Source organism: Apodemus sylvaticus, chromosome 1 (assembly GCF_947179515.1).
Source record: "Apodemus sylvaticus chromosome 1, mApoSyl1.1, whole genome shotgun sequence".
In the NCBI taxonomy this organism is placed as follows: domain Eukaryota; kingdom Metazoa; phylum Chordata; class Mammalia; order Rodentia; family Muridae; genus Apodemus; species Apodemus sylvaticus.
Genome location: NC_067472.1, coordinates 154,941,878 through 154,954,862, shown reverse-complemented (window position 1 = coordinate 154,954,862; position 12,985 = coordinate 154,941,878).

Sequence of the window (12,985 nt, the reverse complement as noted above, 5' to 3'; positions counted from 1 at the left end):
AAAACGCACTAACTGTTCTGCAAGCCACTAAGGCATCTCTGTTCATTTTCTAATCTCTTTTTGTTAGGTCAGGCTTCTTCTTACACCCACACAATTATGCACAGAGTATCTAAAAAAGCAGTAATGCCTGACTCTTTGATCCTTCTTCAAGGATGACAGCACAGTGATGAGAGTAACTTGGGTATCTTACCACCAACTTTCAAATTGTCTAGACACTTCCAAAAGGCTGACAGATGTCTTGATATGTTCTTCTTTGGTGCTATGATTTGACTGTGAATTGTGCCCATAAGTTCATTTGTTGGAACACTTCTTCCACCAGCTGGTAGAACTGTTTTGGGAAGATGGTGGAACCGTTCAGAGATATAGAATCACGAAAAGAAGTAGAACACAGGAATGGCTCTTAATGTCTTATAGTCCAGTCCTACTTCATATCCATTCTCTGCTTCTGTTCTCCAAAGATGTGACCTTGCTGAGGAATCTAATTCCATACTGACCACCATGAGGCCACCTGTCATCATGACTTTCTCTCCATGACTGAATGTACCTCCATCAAACTATTTCTTTTTAAATTTCTTCATGTCTGGGATTTGGTCACAGCAAGGAGAACAGTAAGAAATATACTGTGAGCTCCAGGAATAAGTGAGACTTGCAAGGGTAATAATTGCATGGGAACTTCTCTGTTTTGGGAGAAGCAAGGATTTTTTGAAGCATCTTTTAGAGAAACTTGAAGCAATCCCATTAAAATCTGGGACTAGACAAGGCTGCCCCCTGTCTCCATATCTTTTCAGTATAGGACTTGAAGTTCTAGCTAGAGCAATTAGACAACATAAGAAGGTCAAAGGGATATAAATTGGAAAGGAGGAAGTCAAACTATCACTATTTGCAGATCATATGATAGTCTACTTAAGTGGCCCAAAAAACTCCACCAGAGAACTCCTACAGCTGATAAACAACTTCAGCAAAAGTGACAGGTTATAAAATTAACTCAAGCAAATCAGTAGCCTTTATATACTCAAAGGAGAGGCAGACTGAGAAAGAATTATGGAAATGACACTCTTCACAATAGCCACAAACAATATAAAATATCTTGGTGTCACTCTAACCAAACAAGTGAAAGATCTGTATGAGAAGAACTTCAGGTCTCTGTAAAAGAAAATCAAAGAAGACCTCAGAAAATGGAAAAATCTTCCATGCTCATGGATCAGCAGGATTAATATAGTAAAAATAGCCATTTTACCAAAAGCAATCTACAGGTTCAATGCAATCCCCATCAAAACCCCAACTCAATTCTTCACAGAGTTAGAAAAAGCAATTCTCAAATTTATCGGGAATAACAAAAAACCCAGGACAGCTAAAACTATTCTCAACAGTAAAAGAACTTCTTGGGGACTCAGTATCCCAGACTTCAAGCAGTACTACAGAGCAATAGTGTTAAAAACTGCATTGTGGGTGGGAGGACAGGGGAAGAGAAGGGGGCTTACGGGACTTTCGGGGAGTGGGGGGGCTAGAAAAGGGAAATCATTTGAAATGTAAATAAATTATATCGAATAAAAGAAAAAAACTGCATTGTATTAGTACAGTGACAGGCAGGTAGATCAATGGAATAAGATTGAAGATCCAGAAATGAACCCACACACCTTTGGTCACTTGATCTTTGACAAAGGAGCTGAAACTGTCCAGTGGAAAAAACATAGCCTTTTCAACAAATGGTACTGGCTCACCTGGAGGTCAGCAAGCAGAAGGATGTGAATTTATCCATTCTTATCTCCTTGTACTAAGCTCAACTCCAAGTGGATCAAGGACCTCCACATAAAACCAGACACACTGAAACTAATAGAAAAGAAACCGGGGAAGACCCTTGAGGAAATGAACACAGGGGAAAAGTTCCTGAACAGAACATCAATAGCTTATGCTCTAAGATCAAGAATTGACAAATGGAACCTCATAAAACTACAAAGTTTCTGAAAGGCAAAGGACACTGTCAAGCAGACAAAATGGCAACCAACAAATTTGGAAAGGATCTTCACCAACCCTATATCTGACAGAGGGCTAATATCCAATATATACACAGAACTCAAGAAGTTAGGCTCCAGAGAGTTAAATAACCCTATTAAAAATGAGGTACAGAGCTAAACAAAGAATTTTCATCTGAAGAATTTCGAATGGCTGAGAAGCACCTTAAAAATGTTCAGCATCACTAGTCATTAGGGAAATGCAAATCAAAACAACCCTGTAATTTCACATTACACCAGTCAGAATGGCTAAGATTAAAAACTCAGGAGACAGCAGGTGTTGGTGAGGATGTAAAGAAAGAGGAACACTCCTCCACTGCTGGTGGAAATGCAAGTTGGTACAAGCACTCTGGAAAATAGTCTGGCGGTTCCTCAGAAAACTGGGCACAACACTTCTGGAGGACCCTGCAATACCACTCCTGGGCATATACCCAGAGGATTCCCCGATATGCAATAAGGACACATGCTCCACTATGTTCAAAGCAGCCATATTTATAATAGCCAGAAGCTGGAAAGAAACCAGATATCCCTCAATGGAGGAATGGATACAGAAAATGTATATTTACACAATGGAATACTACTCAGCAATTAAAAGCAATGATTTCATGAAAATCTTAGGCAAAGGGTTGGATCTGGAAAATATCATTCTAAGTGAGGTAACCCAATCACAAAAGAACACACATGGAATGCAGTCACTGATAAGTGGATATTACCTCAGAAGTTCTGAGTACCCAAGACACAATTCACATATCAAATGACTCCCAAGAAGAAGGAAGGAGAGGTCCTGGTCCTAGAAAGGCTTGATCCAGCATTGTAGGGGAGTACCAGGACAGAGAAATAGGAAGGGGTGATCAGAGAATGGGCAGAGGAAAGAGGGCTTATGGGACTTTTGGGAAGGGGAGAACCGGGAAAGGGAAAATCATTTGGAATGTAAACAAAGAATATAGAAAATGAAAAATTAATAAAAAATAGAACCACAATGATACAATTATGATTTACCAGGTCACAACTTGACTGATAATCCATGCTTCTAAACCCAATTCTCTATATAGTTCTTGTTAGTACCCCAAAGACCCAAAAATGGACTTTGAGTCACTGATTCCCTTCATTTGACCTTCTTTATTCCCACTGTAAGCTATCTCTTTATCTCTTAGTCTAGCATTCTGACACCAGTAGACAAGACATATCTGTTAGTCTATTTTGACTTTTGGGGATGAAGCGCTTGCTTAGAACTCTAGTAAACATTTTATTGGAGGTGTCAAACTACCTTCAGCTTTGCCAAAATACTTGTAGGAGTTGGTAACACTTCCTTTTATTCTTTTCTTTTTTTTTATTTTATTCGATATATTTTTTATTTACATTTCAAATGATTTCCCCTTTTCTGGTCCCCCACTCCCCAAAAGTCACATAAGCCCCCTTCCCTCCCCCTGTTCTCCCACCCACCCCTTCCCACTTCCCTGTTCTGTTTTTGCCTTATACTGTTACACTGAGTCTTTACAGAACCAGGAGCCACTCCTCCATTCTTCTTGTACCTCATTTGATGTGTGGATTATGTTTTGGGTATTCCAGTTTTCCAGGCTAATATCCACTTATTAGTGAGTGCATACCATGATTGATCTTTTAAGACTGGATTACATCACTTATTATGATGTTCTCCAGCTCCATACATTTGCCTAAGAATTTCATGAATTCATTGTTTCTAATGGCTGAATAGCACTCCATTGTGTATACATACCACATCTTTTGCATCCATTTTTCTGTTGAGGGATACCTGGGTTCTTTCCAGCTTCTGGCAATTATAAATAGGGCTGCTATGAACATAGTGGAGCATATATCCTTATTACATGCTGGGGAATTCTCTGGGTATATACTCAAGAGTGGTATAGCACGATCTTTCGGAAGTGACTTGCCCAATTTTCTAAGAACCGCCAGACTGATTTTCAGAGTGGTTTTACCAATTTGCAACCCCACCAGCAGTGGAGGAGAGTTCGTCTTTCTCCACATCCTTACCAACATCTGCTGTCTTCTGAATTTTTAATCTTAGCCATTCTGACTGGTGTAAGGTGAAATCTCAGTGTTGTTTTGATTTGAATTTCCCTGATGACTAGTGAAGTTGAGCATTTTTTAAGATGTTTCTCTGCTATTCGAAGTTCTTTAGGTGAGAATTCTTTGTTTAACTCTGTACCCCATTTTTTAAATAGCGTTATTTGGTTTTCTGAGGTCTAACTTCTTGAGTTCTTTGTATATATTGGATATTAGCCATCTGTAGGATGTAGGGTTGGTGAAGATCTTTTCCCAATTTGTTGGTTGCCGATTTGTTCTTTTAACAGTGTCCTTTGCTGCACAGAAAGTTTGTAATTTTATGAGGTCCCATTTGTCAATTCTTGATCTTAGAGCATACGCTATTGGTGTTCTGTTCAGGAATTTTCCCCCTGTACCGATGTCCTCAAGGGTCTTCCGCAGTCTCTTTTTTATTGGCTTCAGAGTGTCTGGCTTTATGTAGAGGTCCTTGATCCATTTGGAGTTGAGCTTAGTACAAGGAGAAAAGGATGGACCAATTAGCATTCTTCTGCATGCTGACCTCCAGCTGAACCAGCACCATTTGTTGAAAAGGCTATCTTTTTTCCATTGATGTTTTCAGTCCCTTTGTCGAGGATCAAGTGGCCATAGGTATGTGGGTTCATTTCTGAATCTTCATTCCTGTTCCATTGATCCACCTGCCTGTCACTGTACCAATACCATGCAGTTTTTAACACTATTGCTCAGTAATATTGCTTGAGGTCAGGGATACTGATTCCCCCCAGAATTTCTTTTGTTGTTGAGAATAGTTTTAGCTATCCTGGGCTTTTTGTTATTCCAGATGAATTTGAGAATTGTTCTTTCTAACTCTATGAAGAATTGAGTTGGGATTTTGATGGGTTTGCGTTGAATATGTATATTGCTTTTGGCAAAATGGCCATTTTAACTATATTAATCCTGCTGATCCATGAGCATGGGAGGTTTTTCCATTTTTTTGAGGTCTTCTTCTATTTCCTTCTTCAGAGTCTTGAAGTTCTTGTCATACAGATCTTTCACATGTTTGGTAAGAGTCACCCCAAGGTACTTTATACTGTTTGTGGCTATTGTGAAGGGTGCTATTTCCCTGATTTCTTTCTCAGCCTGCTTATCCTTTGAGTATAGGAAGGCTACTGATTTGCTTGAGTTGATTTTATAACCTGCCACTTTGCTGAAGTTGTTTATCAGCTGTAGGAGTTCTCTAGTGGAGTTTTTTTGGGTCACTTAGGTAGACTATCATATCATCTGCAAATAATGATAGTTTGACTTCTCCCTTTCCAATTTGTATCCCTTTGACCTCCTTATGTTGTCTAATTGCCTGAGCTAGTACCTCAAGTACAATATTGAAAAGATAAGGAGAAAGGGGGCAGCCCTGTCTAGTCCCTGATTTTAGTGGGATTGCTTCAAATTCCTGTCCCTTCAGTTTGATGCTGGCTACCGGTTTGCTGTATATTGCTTTTACTATGTTTAGGTATGGGCCTTGAATTCCTGTTCTTTCCAAGACTTTAAGCATGAAAGGATGCTGATTTTTTTCAAATGCTTTTTCAGCATCCAATGAAATGACCATGTGGTTTTTTTCTTTGAGTTTGTTTATGTAGTGGATTGCATTGATGGATTTCCGTATATTGAATCAACCGTGCATCCCAGGAATAAAGCCTACTTGATCGTGGTGGATGATCGTTTTTATGTGTTCTTGGATTCTGTTGGCAAGAATTTTATTGAGCATTTTTGCATAGATGTTCATAAGGGAAATTGGTCTGAAGTTTTTCTTTGTTTTATCTTTGTGTGGTTTTGGTATCAGTGTAATTGTGGCTTTATAGAAGGAATTGGGTAGTTCCTTCTGCTTCTATTTTGTGGAATAGTTTGAAGCGTATTGGTGTTAGGTCTTCTTTGAAAGTCTGATAGAATTCTGCACTGAAGCCATCTGGTCCTGTGCTTTTTTTGGTTGGAAGGCTTTCTGTGACCCCTTCTATTTCTTTAGGGGTTATGGGACTGTTTAGATGATCTGTTTGGTCCTGATTTAATTTTGGTGTTTGGTATCTGTCTAGGAAATTGTCCATTTCCTCCAGATTCTCCAGTTGTGTTGAGTGTAGGCGCATAGATGATCAGAAATGAAAGTTCTTCTTGGTGGATTTTTCCTTTGATCAGCAGGAAGTGTCCTTCTGTATCTCTTTTGATGACTTTAGGTTGAAAGTCAATTTTACCTGGTATTAGAATGGCTACTCTGGGTCTTTTCCTGAGACCATTGGCTTGTAAAATTGTCTTCTAGCCTTTTACTCTAAGGTAGTTTTTTGTCTTTGACATTGAGGTGTGTTTCCTGTATGAAGCAAAATGTAGGGTCCTGTTTCCTTATCCAGTCTGTTAGTCTATGTCTTTTTATTGGGGAGCTGAGTCCATTGACGTTAAGAGATATTAAAGAATAGTGATTATTACTTCCTGTCATTTTTGATGTTATTTTTATATTTGAGTGGTTATCTTCTTTTGGGTTTGATGAAAGAATGTAACTATCTTGCTTTTTCCAGGGTGTCATTTCCCTCCTTGTATTGGAGTTTTCCTCCTATTATTCTTTGTAGAGCTGAGTTTGTAGAAAGATATTGTGTAAATTTGGTTTTGTCATGGAATATCTTGGTTTCTCCATCTATTGTGATTGAGAGTTTTGCTGGGTATAGTAGTCTTGGCTGACATTTGTGCTCTCTTAGAGTCTGCATGAGATCTGCCCAGGATCTTCTAGCTTTCATGGTCTCTGGTGAGAAGTCTGGTGTGATTCTGATAGGTCTTCTTTTATACGTTACTTGGCCTTTTTCTCTTGTTGCCTTTAATATTCTTTCTTTGTTTAGTACATTTGGGGTTTTGATTATTGTGTGACGAGAGGTATATCTGCTCAGGTCCAGTCTGTTTGGAGTTCTGTAGGTTTCTTGTATATTCATGGGCATCTCTCTCTTTAAGTTGGGAAAGTTTTCTTCCATAATTTTGTTGAAGATATTTGCTGGCCCTTTCAGCTGTAAATCTTCACTCTCATCTATACCTATAATCCTTAGGTTTGGTCTTCTCATTGTGTCTTGGATTTCCTGGATGTTCTGGGATGCAAGCTTTTTGCATTTTGCATTTTCTTTGACTGTTGAGTCAATGGTTTCTATGGTATCTTCGGCATCTGAGATTCTTTCTTCCATCTCTTGTATTCTGTTGTTGATATTTGCATCTATGGCCCCTGATTTCTTCTCAAGGTTTTCTATCTCCAAAGTTGTCTCCCTTTGTGATTTTCTTAGTTATTTCTACTTCTGATTTTAGATCCTGGATGGTTTTGCTTAGCTCCTTCACTTGCTTGTTTGTGTTTTCCTGTAATTCTTTAAGAGATTTTTGTGTTTCCTCTTTCATGACTTCTGCTTTTTGACTCACTTTCTCCTGCATTTCTTTAATTTTTTTTTTTTTTTGCATTTCTTCTTTATTGGCTTCTATCTCTTGAGCCTTATTCTCCTGCATTTCTTTAAGTGATTTTTGTGTTGCCACTATATGGATTTCTAGCTTATTTATGTTCCCCTGTATTTCTTTAAGAGATTCATTTATGTCCTTTTTGTGTTCTTCTAGCAGCATCATGAACAGTGATTTTAAATCTAAATCTTGTTTTTCTGGTGTGTTTGCATAATCAGGACTTGCTGATGTTGGAGAATTTGCTTCAGATGCTGCCATATTGCCTAGGTTTCTGTTAGTAGCATTCCTGCGTTTGCCCTTTGCCATCTTGTTATTTCTGATTTAGAATGAGATAGTGAATATCAACTGTCATTTAACTGCATCCTATCTAGCAAGGACATCTAGAGGTATGATAGGAGAAAGGAACATTTCACCCTAGTAAAGACTTGACAGTTGTAACCTTATTGTTAGGCCCATGCATGTTGCCGCAGAGTTGTTTAAATCTATTGTCTTTTGAACACTTACTTTGCAAGGTACACTCCCATATCTTGTATCATACACATCTCCTATGGTACTGCTTACTGGAGGTCTGCATTGTTCCAGAGTTATGAATGATCTGTTTAGAGTTGTGGGGCTCATGCACATGCAAACCGCAAATATAGAACATTGCTATATATCTTAATATAGAGGACATCTTCAGGAGGAATCAAAGGATCATTGGGTTAGTGTTTCAGTGAGAAGAGATGGATTTTAGCAGAAGGTATTAACTATACCACATTTAGAAGGACCATAGCCTGACATTCCCAGAGCCCTTGCTTTAGGAAGTTTTACTTTCACCATGCAACAAGATACAGTGCATGAGTCTATGCTTTGTGCTGATCCTTTGTTGTTTTGGTTATGTTACAGCTCTGTCTCCTTCTGGCCAGGCTGTTAGAATGGGAAGCTGGACATGTTGACTCAAAGGCATATTCTTCCCCAGTCTGTACTCCTTACTTTATTTCTTTTCCCTGGTTCCCTCTTGATCCCCTGAATGAAGATACATATCATTTTTATCTAACAGAATCAGTCATACTTTTTTGGAAGCCCTCAACCCAACCAATCTAGCCATCCAATAGGATGTTTCCAAGTTCATGGTTCTTTCTCTTGAAGATAATTTTAACTTCATCTCTGAGGACTATAGTCTTTAAGTCTGGTGAAATAAACTGGATATAGATAGACTAGTAGTGGAGAAAAGTCACAAAAATTTAGTCAAGCATTTTTTTCTAAATATTTAACTTGAACCTAAACAGGAGAAAATAATGTAGAACTTTTCTTACATGGATATGTGCATTAAGTTTCCTATTTTATTTATTAATATTATTTTATGCATAGGTATTTTGCCTGCATGTGTGTCTACCTGTCATGTGTCTTTGGTGTCTGTTGAAGCCAAAAGAGAGAATCAGACTCCTTGGGGTTGGAGTTATGGACGGCTTAATTTTCTATTACTGTTTTATTATTTTCTTTTATGTACAGGTGTTTTTGCCTGCATGTGTGTCTGCTTGTCCCATATTTCTTGTGTCTGTTGAAGCCAGAAGAGGGGGTCAGACCCCTTTGAGATGGAGTTATAGATGGTTGTGAGTAGCTCCCACTTGGGTTCTGGGAATTGAATATAGGTCCACTGGAAAGAGCATTCAGTACTCTTAACAGCTGAGCCATCTCTCTAGCTCTCAATCATAATTTTATATGACACATAAGCATCATAAAGAAGAATCATCTCTTTTTATGTCTAGGATAGTTGGAATGGGACAAGTTTAAATAAGCATGACTAGAAACAAGCATGACCTATGCAAATGGAGAAAGTGGGAACCAGTAAATTCTGTGTGTTCATAGTAGAACCCAGTGTCTTCTAAGAGAGGCAGTTGCCTTAAGTAGCACACTCCTTTATCCGTGCATCTTAAATGTCTCCTTTACTTTGTAGCTAAAACATTAAGATGCAAATAGCATAACCAGAAGCATATATGTCTGTCATTTTAACTTAAAAGAAATATCCTTCTTATGGAAGAATAGGGGGAAGGATTGTAAGCCTAAAGTGTATAGGAACTCCACAGGAAGACCAAGCAACAGAGTCAACTAATCTGGACCCCTGGCCCCTCAGAATCTGAACCACCAACCAAAGAACATATATGCGATGGACCTAGGCCTCCCCGCATATATGTAGCAGAAGTGAAGCTTGGTTTTGTGTGGTTCTGTATAACTGGCGCAGGGGCTATCCCAAAAGCTGTTGCCTGTATGTGGGATATGTTCTCCTAGTTCTGCCTTGTCTGACTTCAGTGGAAGAGGACATACCTAGCCTCTTAGACTTGATATGCTAGGTTTGGGGGATACCCCAAGAGACCTCCTTCTTCTTAAGAGAAGGATTTGGGAAGGGGTGACAGGAGCTGGGCAGTGAGTGCAATGTAAAGTGAATAAGTATAAAAAATAACTAAGAAAATTAAAAAATCATAACCAATAAATAAAATCTGTGTGTCCTATGACCTTGAGCTAAGTGTGCCCCCAAAATATATCTCTAGCTTTTCTTTATTAAGTTATGGCCTTAAACTGAGAATGCTCAGAAATATGCTGTATATCTGCACATACTATGGAATACAGTTACCACTCTCTAGGCTATCTGATGAAAATGCTCATATTTTCTTTGTTAGAGAAGAGCTTGGGAAATAACCACAGTGCTGTCTAGACCCAATGCAGGCAATAAATATCTCTCTAGTATTTTATGTCTTACTAAGGTTTTTTTTCAGCTTTTGGTCACCAGTGACCTCATAACATTTGACAACAAAGTTAACATATATTTTAATATGACTCATGGATTAAATTTTAATCCCCACAGTTTTACCTAATATTGCTACTTAATTTTGCATAATATGTTTGATTAGAAGAAAGTATTTCTTCTGAAAAAAAAAACCAACAAAACTAGACAGTGGGTAGAGCTATTTATGACTTAAAAAAAAAAACAACAAAATTTGAGCTAAGTCAGCTAAGCAGCACTGGAGGCAAGGGTCATCCTTTGAAGTGCTTACTCTTGGAAAGAGAAAAAGTTTCTCAGGATTATATTTGGACACAGCTTGCAGACTCTCCCTAAATGTTAGCGAAGGAAGCTTTGAGTTAAAACTGCTGAGTTTTCCTAAGAATGGAAATCTTCTTTGAGCCATAGACTAGACCGAACTACATAGAGGCAAACCTGGCACAGACAGTCACATGAGTAGAGACTCAACACCCATAAGCAAAAGCAGCTGTAAATATAGGTGTGACTGCATGGACTCATTCGGCACCCGTGCCCAGTCAGGGGACTGCAAACAGCCTGTGAATCATCACCTAATTTCTGTTCCTTTGCTTTTATACTTTTTATTTAATATCTAATTTCAATTTAGTGGAACGGTGAGTTCAGTACTTCTATTTCTTTTACTTTTTTTGGACTGGCCTTGGTGTTGGAGTTTCTCTGCATCAGTCCCATGGGTCCTGGAATTGTTTTCCTTTATTTTACCTTGAGTCAGAGCTGTCTGACCTCCTTCCTTTATGTTTACTGGCCCCCATTCTATTTCCCTTTCTCAACTGTTTCTTGGCGCTCTGGTGTTAAGTGTTATTTCCTTTGAACTCCTAGTATTACTAACAAATATCTTAAGAAATTCCATGATCCATAGATGGAGAAACTAAGATATTTCACGACAAAACCAAGTTCACCCAATATCTATCCACAAACCCAGCCCTAAAAAGGATAATAGGAGGACAACACCAATACAAGGAGGGAAACTCCACCCTGAAAAAAGCAAGATAGTAACCTTTCATCAAACCCAAAAGAAGTTAAGCAATCAAATTTAAAAAATAACGTCAAAAATGATAGGAAGTAACAATCACTATTCCTTAATATCTCTTAACATCAATGGACTCAATGCCCCAATAAAAAGACACAGACTAACTGACTGGATACGTAAACAGGACCCTACATTTTGCTGCTTACAGGAAACACACCTCAGGGTCAAAGACAAACACTACCTTAGAGTAAAAGGCTGGAAGACAATTTTACAAGCAAATGGTCTCAGGAAACAAGCTGGAGTAGCCATTTTAATATCAGATAAAATTGACTTTCAACCCAAAGTCATCAAAAGAGACTCTGAGGGACACTTCTTGCTGGTCAAAGGAAAAATACAACAAGAAGAACTCTCAATCCTGAACATCTATGCTCCAAATGCAAGGGCACCCTCTTTCATAAAAGAAACTTTATTAAAACTCAAAGCACACATTGCACCTAACACAATAATTGTGGGTGACTTCAACACTGCACTTTCCTCAATGGACCGATCAGGAAAACAGAAACTAAACAAGGACACAATGAAACTAATTGAAGCTTTGGACCAATTAGATTTAACTGATATATATAGAACATTCTATCCTAAAACAAAAGAATATACCTTTTTTTCAGCACCTCATGGTACCTTCTCCAAAATCGACCATATAATTGGTCACAAGACAGACCTCAACAAATATAAAAAGATAGAACTAATCCCATGCCTCCTATCTGATCACTATGGAATAAAAGTGGTCTTCAATAGCAACAGAAACAACAGAAAACCCACATACACGTGGAAATTGAACAATACTCTACTCAATGACACCTTGGTCAAGGAAGAAATAAAGAAAGAAATTAAAGACTTTTTAGAACACAATGAAAATGAAAACACAACATACCCAAATCTATGGGACACAATGAAAGCAGTGCTAAGAGGAAAACTCATAGCCCTGAGTGCCTCCAAAAAGAAAATGGAGAGAGCATACATTACCAACTTAATGACACACCTGAAAGCCCTAGAACAAAAAGAAGCTATTTCACCCAGGAGGAGTAGAAGGCAGGAAATCATCAAACTCAGGGCCGAAATCAATCAAGTAGAAACAAAGAGAACCATACAAAAAATCAACAAAACTAGGAGCTGGTTCTTTGAGAAAATCAACAAGATAGATAAACCCTTAGCCAGACTGAGCAAAGGGCACAGGGAAAGTATCCAAATTAACAAACTTAGAAATGAAAAGGGAGACATAACAACGGAAACTGAGGAAATCCAAAAAATCATCAGATCCTACTACAAGAGCCTGTACTCAACACAACTGGAGAATCTGGAGGAAATGGACAATTTCCTTGACAGATACCAAATACCAAAATTAAATCAGGACCAACTAGACCATCTAAACAGTCCCATAAAGCCTAAAGAAATAGAAGGAGTCATAGAAAGTCTTCCAACCAAAAAAAGCACAGGACCAGATGGTTTCAGTGCAGAATTCTACCAGACATTCAAAGAAGAGTTAACACCAATACTCTTCAAACTATTCCACAAAATAGAAACAGAAGGAACACTACCCAATTCCTTCTACGAAGCCACAATTACGCTGATACCAAAGCCACACAAAGATCCAACAAAGAAAGAGAACTTCAGACCAATTTCCCTTATGAACATCGATGCAAAAATATTCAACAAAATTCTTGC